Raw genomic sequence first — 10,109 nt, 5'->3', positions numbered from 1 at the left:
CATCAAAGACCAGTATAACCATGTTGTTATTAAAAATGTGCAAAATGTTTTAAAACTATTAGTTTATTTACATAGTAAAGGTTCTATAGTACTAGTCTGGTAATCTGAACCGTAGAGATCATTTTAGTAGTCGACTTTTAATAGCCATAATTTCTGACCGTGTTCTTCTCAGTTCATTTGCTAATTCTGTTACAGTACAATCTGAGGCCATAGTGCCATTGTCACCAATATGCACAAGGATGTTTTCGTGATGTCTTTCAAGGAACTGGCATCTGGCATTCATCATTTCTAGAGTCCTGGCAAAAGATTCTGTATGTACATCATCATTTGCTTCCTCTGTCTTTGGCAAGCTTTTCTGCTCTCCTTCCAGTTCATTATGCTCCTCTCCTACTGTAGCCTTAGCAGACTGTTCTTCATCTGAATTAGTTTTAGGGTTGTCTGTGTTTTTGCTTTCCAGTTCATCAATTTGTTTTCTTATATTTTCTTTGATTTCATCTAAATCTTTTCCTAACTCAGCTATTGTGTCTTTGAGCATGTCTGAAGATGACTTTGACTTGTGAACAGAAGCATGCAAATATCCCTTATCATTATGATTCTGTGGTAAGCATTTAGAACAGCATCCTTTGCTACACTCGTTGCACACATTAGTTGCTTTGGGTTGGCTGTAAGGGCCACATTGTTTTGCTAGTCCCTCTTTTTCTCTAATTTCCATTTTTCCACCGCTTGTTAATACAAGTGCATTTTCAACATCTGCTACATGTGTTGTAGAACAGTATTGGTATGTTTTATAGGTTGTCTCATGAACAAAGGCGCAAGTCGTGCAGTACAACATTTTATGGTTAAAACAAACGTGAGATGCTTTTCTCTGTAAACCCACATTTTTACAATTGTGACAGACAGCATAGCTGGCACCACGCTGACCGGTGCAAATTTCTACAAGTGTTTGAGTATTTAGATCATTATTGTAATCATGAACCCAATCTACTGGACCCTTGTCATGATCGAGTGGCTTCTGTTCCTTATTGCAGTCTTCAACTGGACAGTTAAATGTCTTTTGTTTCGACTGAAAGATAGGTCCTTCACTCGAGTTAAAGTCAGTAATGCAATGTCCGGCTGCACGCACTGTCCGAAGTATGTGACCTCTGAGACAACTTTCGCAAAATTCATGGCCACAATCAAGACATTTTGGTTTAATAAATATGCCAGTGCATAAAGGACATTGTATGCGCTCAATCATATAACTAGTATCCATACGACGTTTCAGGTAATTTTCTGAAACAATAAATGTACTGGTATACGTCGTTATGAAAACGAAAGAAGCTAGAACGGAAAATTTGCTGCCGGTGTAACGTTGTAAAGTGACCCCCATAGAATAATGACCCCCCGGTCATTATTTTATATAAAATAATGACCATTTTCTATAAAATACTGACTCCCCTTATAAAATAATGACCCCCCGATTTTATCTGTAAAATATTGACCCCCCCCCCCCCCACTTAGCCTGTTACTAACATATCTATATCAATTCAAGTCACTGTCGTGTTTCTATGGCTTTTATATTTGTTGTTGTTGTTTTTGCTTCTGGAGCCGCTGCATGTTACTGCTGCAGAAGCTGCTGTGTCTACATCTATTGAAATGAAATATAAAATTGCTTCCATTTGAATTTCATTTAAATTATCATCAATGTAATACAATATACATAAGTCGCTTTAACGTAGCTGTATATGATTCAACTTCAAAGACAACATTGTTCTACTTCATCTGACGTTAGATAGCCTTTGTTCATACCGTGGAGGCATTGCTTAAAACGAATGTGTTAAAAATGCAAGGCTTTGAGGAGCTATTTAAGCAGTCACTGTTCGTGCCATGACTTACATCAAAGTCCATGATGTCACTGAGCGGTGTTTTTTATGTTTTATGCAGACTGCATCATTTCTAAAAATAGTTCCTTTGATTTACCTCAGAAAAGCCGCTCGTTCAACATCAAAGAAAACGACAGCGACACCGAAAGCAGTTCTACGTAAACGCGTGTATATATAAAGGTCTGTGGTAAGCAGTCAGTCCAACCTTGCAGCATGGACGAGAAAGATTACACAGATGTTGTAGAGTTTGTAAAAAATGGGAAGTATCCCGTTTCTGTAAAAGACAAGAACAAAAAGAGGAATTTTCGTAGAAAGTGCAAACCTTTTATTTTTGATGACGGGTTGTATTATAAGAAAACCAGCTCATCAAAACGTTTGCAAGTTGTTAAGAAAGGGAAGACAGATGACATCATTCAGAGCATGCATGCATCAGATCACGGAGGACATTTGGGAGTTTCAAAAACGTAAGTTTGATATAATGATTTCATTATCATGACCAAAAAGGAACTTGTGATTCCTGTGAGCCTGTGTTAGATATGACATTTAAGATTATTTAAATTAGTACGAAAGCTGAATAACAAAAGCGTCAAAACGTGACTGAACTCGTAATAACGAGATAAATATCTCGTAAAAACGACTAAGTATCTCGTTATAACGAGACAACTATCTTGTTATTAGACTTGTACGGATTATGACGGACACGGACACTGAGAGCGAACAACCGACAGGCAGGGGATACTCTCAAAGTTATTTCATGCTTTAAAACAGTCATGTATGTATAAATAAGGCGTATCAGATGAGTCGTTTTACAAACTAACATTAAGCTCTAGATCTTTGTATCAGTTATGATTAATTTTCGATTATAATAACTGTAAATATATTGTGAGAACAGTCCGAACGCAATATTTTGGTTTTCGCTGACAAAACCATTATACTGAAAAAGGTAAAGAATATATAACGGTACTTGATTTTAAAGTTTATAATATAGGTGAACAGGTCTTTGGATCATTCCATTATTAGATAAAACTGAAATAAAGTGTTTTGTCTATATATTGTCCGCTTTTCATGCCAATAGTAAATGATACTGGTTTATTTTGATATGCAGTGTGCAATATTAAAGTATAGTCCGTTTAAAAAAGCTGATTATGAGATACGAGTTTATTGTCAATAAATAGGGGTGTAATGATCGGATGACTCCAGGTAAATGTTATTGTTTTGATAAGTATTTTATTTACTTGATGCATTAGCATATTCACTTTAATTTAATTGTCCTCTAAAATGCTCTGTACTTAATGAAATTACAGATATTAATTTCTCATATAGAGTCGCTGGCCCAGTGGTATCGTTCAGATCTATGACGATAGCGGTTGTGGGTTCGAACCTCAAGTGAGGAAGTTTTTTTTATGCCCCCCCCCCCCCCACAAAGTGGGGGGCATATAGTGATTGCACTGTCTGTCCGTTCGTCCGTTCGTTCGTTCGTCCGTCCGTCCGTCCCGTTTCGTGTCTTCGTCATAACTTCTTAACTGTTGAATGGATTCGAATCAAACTTCACAGAATTGTAAAGCACCATGAGAAGGTGTGTCGCGTCCAACTCTCAGTTCCCCAGGTCCAAGGTCAAGGTCACACTTAAAGGTCAAAGTTCAAATCTTTCGTGTCTTGGCCATAACTTCTTTACTATTGAATGGATTTGAATCAAACTTCACAGAATTGTAAAGCACCATGAGACGGTGTGTCGCATCCAACTCTCGGGTCCCCCAGGTCCAAGGTCAAGGTCACACTTAAAGGTCAAAGTTCAATTTTTTCGTGTCTCAGCCATAACTTCTTTACTATTGAATGGATTTGAATCAAACTTCACAGAATTGCAAATTTTGAGTTCAAACATTTCAAGGTCAAGGTCATCCTTCAAGGTCAAAGGTCAAATTAAGGTCAATGTGCTAGGGGGGCATTTGTCTCTTACAGTGACAGCTCTTGTTATTTCATTTTTGGAAAGAATTACATAGTTTGTATTTAGTAATGTTATGTAAAAATCTAAATCACGAGAACCTCACTTATCTCGATTTTGCATGTATAATTCAAATAAGGTCCGAGTACACATAATAAGTAGACAGTATCCTCCAAGTAAACTATAAGAATGCCAGGAAAGTATTTGAATTCCGCCGAAAAGGAAAAGGTTGTATCTGTGCACTTATGAGGATCGAACCCATGATCATAACATGTGTAGTGTTCCGCATTCTTCCATTATACCACTACGCCACAGTCATTGAAAGTTGCTTATGTAAACTCAAAACTAATTCTAATAATTCTATCGTCATTTAGAACATTTAGAACAACATGTATTGGATTTCAACTTGTCTCAGGTGCATCCATGGCTAGCTTTATTTTTAGTAATGATACTACAGTGAAACTTGTAATAGGTGACTTTCCGTGAGACCTTAACAAAAAGGTCACGTATGACTGGGAGTCTTTTAATTCAGGTCCACTAACGTCAAGTGTTTCAATTTATTATTTGTTCTTGTAAATCCTGATGCCTGTCTTTTTCTTGGATTATGGTATTTAAATTGATATAAGATATTCCCTATTTAGAATATGTATACGTATTTGCATTATTATTTGTCTAATTCCTTTTTACTTGTTTTGCAAGCCATTTTGTCTGCCGTGATATCATATTACTGCACATCGGTTGAGTTTTCAAATCCCGCGTTTATTCATCGGGTAATGGATAGGTTTATATGAGATTATATTTCCATCATATTTTATTATTGTTTGGTAATACTAAAAGGAGCAGGGATTTTGAAATTTCGAAATTTTAATTAGGTTGGTAGCTCCAATTCGATTTTCTCACAAGAAAAGTTGTTCGTACGGATTATATAAAATGAACTCGTGCATCCACAGATCGTCCAATTTTGGACATATTAGAAGTTATGGTTAAATTGACTTAACTCAGATAATAAAAGAGAAAAATAAACATTTTTGCCATAGCACACAGTAAAGTTAACACGCTGGTAAGAAATCCAAGATCCGAAGCGCTATATGTTAATGACTGAAAAATGCATGAAATTCGTTTAATTAAGCCATATTATCATCACGGGGTGCAAACATTACGGTCGTTTGTGGCGTCAGACAGGGAGTCTTTTAATTCAGTCAGTGACTTTATATAGATTTTTTTACGTCAGGCGGTCGTAAACAGGGTCGTATACGGCAGGAAGTTGTCTAAATCAGTGAGTCGCTAAGGCAAGGTTGACTGTATTTTGGTAACTTATCTGGACTAATAGTTATGTTTGCTTTGTTTCAGATGGGAAAAGATTTCGACTAGGTTTTACTGGAAAGGATGTTTCGAAGATGTACACACGTTTATACAGAACTGCGACAACTGTCAAAGAAAGGTGAACCTGAAGAAAGCAAAGAAGCCACTGCGACCTATCACAGTTCCCGCCGAGGCTTTCAAGCAAGTGGGCATGGACCTTATAGGTCCTCTAGAAACCTCTTATCAGGGTAAGTTTTGTCTGTCGGTTTGTTGGGCTGCTTTGGTAGACCCTGGTGACTTTGACTCGTAGACAATATATGTCGGGGCATTGTGGTGCCGCATAGCGGTGTTGCTGCATAAAGATGGTCAAACAAAATTATGCGGCGATTTTCAACGCATGCAGAGGGCATGTTTAGGCGGCAGAAAGGCCCCCTTTCGCCGCATAAAGAAACCCATTAAAACATAAACGATAATTACTAGTTACTTCTATGAAGTTTCAACCAGACCAGGATCTAGTTTTATGTACTCACTCTCTCTTCCTCTGAAAAAGTCTTAAGTTCCGAAGGTCATTCCATCTTAAGTGGGGGCATATTTTATTCACTATACATTATATAGGGAAAAAAATTGTGAACGCAACTTCTCCTACACCGCTTGGTGGATTTTGTTCAAACTTTCACAGATGATCAACCTTAATGTGTAGATGATCGTAAAGACAGGAATTTTGGCTGTGATTGGTTTTAGCAAAATTATGGCCTTTTGATGTTTTATTCACTATACATTATATATGGAAAAAAAATTGTGAACGCAACTCCTCCTACACCGCTTGGGGGATTTTGTTCAAACTTTCACAGATGATCAACCTTAATATGTTGATGATCGTACAGACAGGAATTTTTGCTGCGTTTAGTCTTAGCAGAATTATGGCCCTTTGTTGTTTTATTCACTATACATTATATAAGGAAATATTTGTGAAGTAATAATTTTGGTATTAATATACTTATTAATTTCATATTTGAACACAACAAAGCTTTGAACTGGACCTTCAAAAAATTAATATGAAGATAACCTTGGCCTCTGAATGACCTTGACCTTCAAATTTAAAGCCTCATAAGGCCTTTGTGTTTGGAGTGGCTGCCACTATTTTTGTGACTAAAGTATACTAAAGAAATTATATATTTTTCAAGTTAAATTATATAAGAAATAACTGTTTTCTTAAAGCTTTTTAACAGATTTGTATATCCAATAAGCATTATAAGGAAAACAAAATATTTTATTACCTCCCTTAATTCTTTTTACTATATGTTTACATGTAGGATAATTAAAAGTGAGTGTTTCTTTACGTTTTATTGTTGACATTCCCTATTTAGACAAATGTTAAACCCATTTTTAACATAAAAATAAAAGCCTTATGGGACTTTAAAGTTTGAAATTTCCCAAAAGTGACTAAAACTTTGCTATTTATTTATTAGTTTTCTTCATGCTTGAGCACAACAACCTTTTTAAGACAAACTTAATATGCGCTAAAGATCAAATGATATAACATGTTACTAAGCATCATGTAGGGGTGCACCAGTGTCCTATGGACACATATCTAGTTGTTTTATGCGTGGCATGTCGCCGCATAAAGGTGGTCACCCTCTATATGCGTTGAAAATCACCGCATAAACGAGTCCGACCACCTTTATGCGGCAACACCGCTATGCGGCACCACAGGGCATAATAATGTTATGACCCCCGTAATAATACTATGACTGGGGGTCATAATACTATGACCGGGGGTCATAATACTATGACCGGGGGTCATAATACTGTGACCGGGGGTCATAATACTATGACCGGGGGGTCATAATACTGTGACCGGGGGTCATAATATTACGACTCCTCCACACATAGGAAAATGAGTCTCACACAAACCACTATATGAGGGTTATTTTCTGTGTGAGGCAGAGTCATAATATTGTGCCCCCGGTCATAAACTGTGACTGGGGGTCATAATTTTACATCTCCCCTACACATAGAAAACGCCCTTCACATAGTACCAACGGTTGCACTGCTCATTTTTAGTCACTATTATGCATAAAAGTAATGATGCGACTCATATTTCTATAAGGATCAGTTTGCTAAGTTACAATATACTTATATTGATAAAATCACCATGTCCAGTCTTCACGTGGTTTGACGGTGAAGTTAATGCTAAATGATGGTGGAAAACAACCTACTGGGTATTTCACCTCTGTACCACCGTACTCATTTGAAACGTTGTAATACATTGTAGTCAGTTTAACTTGAGATTTTTAGTTACTGGAGCGGTAGAGACGTATCGGTAATGCACCTGTTGAGTGGTGGTAAACTGAAATAGATTTTACGCAGTTTACGATTAGTTACAAGCAAAGCGACCGCCCATGTGAAACAGGGCCATGTGCGAAAGCAACTGCATTTCTTTTTAAGCACTGTAAATATATGTCGTATTTTTACGGGAAAACCATAGTTTATTAAATTAAATTTTGATAGTTCTGTATTTTTACGGGAAAACCATAGTTTATTAAATTAAATTTTGATAGTTCTGTAACTTAAACGCCGTCGACGGTTGCCAGCTGATATGTCAATGTACCAGCTGTTTATGACCTGTCAGTCAAATATGATCAGGCTTATTAGTCCCCTACGAGGACTATAGGAATGCCCTCCGTCAGTCTGTCCGTCCGTCCGTCTGTCCGTCCGTCCGTCCGAAAATCTGGATCCCGCGATATCTTCAAAATACTTAAAAAAAATTCATGAAACTTGGAATAGTGATAAAGGGCAATATGGAGATTATGCACGTCTTTTTATTTATTTATTTTTTTCGTTTTTGCGTCCGTCTGTCTGTCTGCTTTAAAAAACATTCAACACATCTTTAACCTAACTGGATTCCACTATATCTCCAAAAGTACATTGAATTTTTTTATGGAACTCCCCTACCGGTGTAACCGAGATAGGATTGCCCTCCGTCCGTCTGTCCCGTCTGTCCGTCCGTCCAAATTTTGTTTCCGGGCTATTTCTTGAAGACTATTGGCCAGATTTCAATTATTTTTTTTAAGAGTTATAGCATTTGACTAGCAATTTGCAATTTTCAAGCGAAATGAATGGGGGATTTTTTTCTTAAAGTAGTTTGTATAGAACATATCAACTGTAAACTTGAGAAAGATATTATTAAGAAACAGAGTAGTGCTTTTTTATTTTCCTTCCATTTTTGTCGAGCCCACCTTCGGTGAACTCGACCCTTAGTCGCCAGGTTTTGATGTTCGCTATATGTGCGTGCATGTGTCCGTCCTGATTTTTACGGACCATAACTCCAATTTGAATGAAAATGGAGGAATTTCTGTAAAAACTTCACACAAGTGATCACCTCCATGAGTTCTAGTTCTGCGCGCATGAACTGGGTTTATGGGTCAAAGGTAAAGGTCTTCTTAGAGATCACTGATAAATGCTTGTGCAGGGCATATCTGGTAACTGCATGAAGAGATTTTTTTTACTATAACTTCACACAAATGTTAACTACCATGAGATCTAGTGTCGCACGCATCAACCAGGTCTCCAGTTAAAGGTAAAGATAACAGAGGTCATTAGAAGTGCTTTTCTAGAGGATATCCTATATGCATGAGGGAATTTTTATGCAACATCTTAAAACTGCGATGCTGGCCCGTAGACATGCAGAATGAAATTCTAGTTTCTATGCAAACTCAAACTTGAAAAGAAACATCTATCGGCTGGGGATATACTAGTATTGTCTTTGACAATGCATCGTTGATTAAAATAAGTATTGTAAAATGCTTACATTTATACATTTCAGGAAACAAGTACATTGTCGTTATAACAGAATATTTGACAAAATGGGTAGAGGCAGAAGGGATTCCAGACAAGTCATCTGAAACTGTACTATCAGTATTCACAAAGTTTGTCACGACACATGGTTGCCCCAGCGTATTAATAACGGATCAGGGGAGAGAATTCTGCAACGACTTGAATGAAAAGTTTTGCAAGCAGTTTGGGATAGAACATAGAATTGCATCAGCATATCACCCACAAACAGGAGGACATACTGAAAGATTTAACAGGACTTTGTGCGATATGCTTGTGCACAGTGTAGATTTGTCGCAGAAAAATTGGGACATTAAGTTACCATACGTACTGTTTGCCTATAGAACGTCTAAACATGAGTCGACGAAACAAACACCATTCTATCTTGTGTTTGGAAGGCACGCACGCTTACCAATAGAACTAGACTTAGCAATGCAATCGGATGATAACCAAGACTCTGAATTGTCACTAAAGGAAAGAATAGACTCGTTCATTAAACTGTCGTGCAACAGAAAAGAAGCATCGTCCAATATTAAAACGGCACAATCGAAGCAGAAGAAATATTACGATTCTTCACTACCTAAAGACGATACAGCAGGTTTTGAAGTCGGCGACCAAGTCCTTCTTCATAACACCAGAAAATTGACGAGAAAAGGAGGGAAATTGGGTCTAAAATGGAAAGGACCATTCAAAATAACAAAAGTAACTGGAAAAGGCACTTATTTCCTAGAAGGAATGAAAACAAGTGTAAGTGGGAACAGACTGAATCGCTATAGGCAGAGTAATGACGATGCTGCTACAGATAACACAGAAAAGCGACCAACTGAAGGTCCAAAAGATGACCACAGTCTAATAAACAAAGAAACAGGAACCCAAGCAAACGAGAAAGCGTTTGAAAGACCTGCAAAAAGAAACGATAAATCTGACGACTGCAATCTCCCTCCAAAAAAGAGAAGAGTATCGCGAGAAGATGTTGCAACACAACCTACCAATTCTACAGAATCTACTAATCAAGAACCCCAACCATTTCAATTCAGACCATCTAATCAAGAATGGCAGGAACAAATCTCGAGTGTATTTAAGTCGGCAGTCAAAAACACGTATGCATCCGGTCCAGACAAATATATACGACGAGACGCCAAACCTACTAAAACTGTAAACATGCGTGG

This window comes from Mya arenaria, chromosome 3 (assembly GCF_026914265.1).
Source record: "Mya arenaria isolate MELC-2E11 chromosome 3, ASM2691426v1".
NCBI lineage: Eukaryota > Metazoa > Mollusca > Bivalvia > Myida > Myidae > Mya > Mya arenaria.
Note: the sequence above shows the minus strand (reverse complement) of the source record.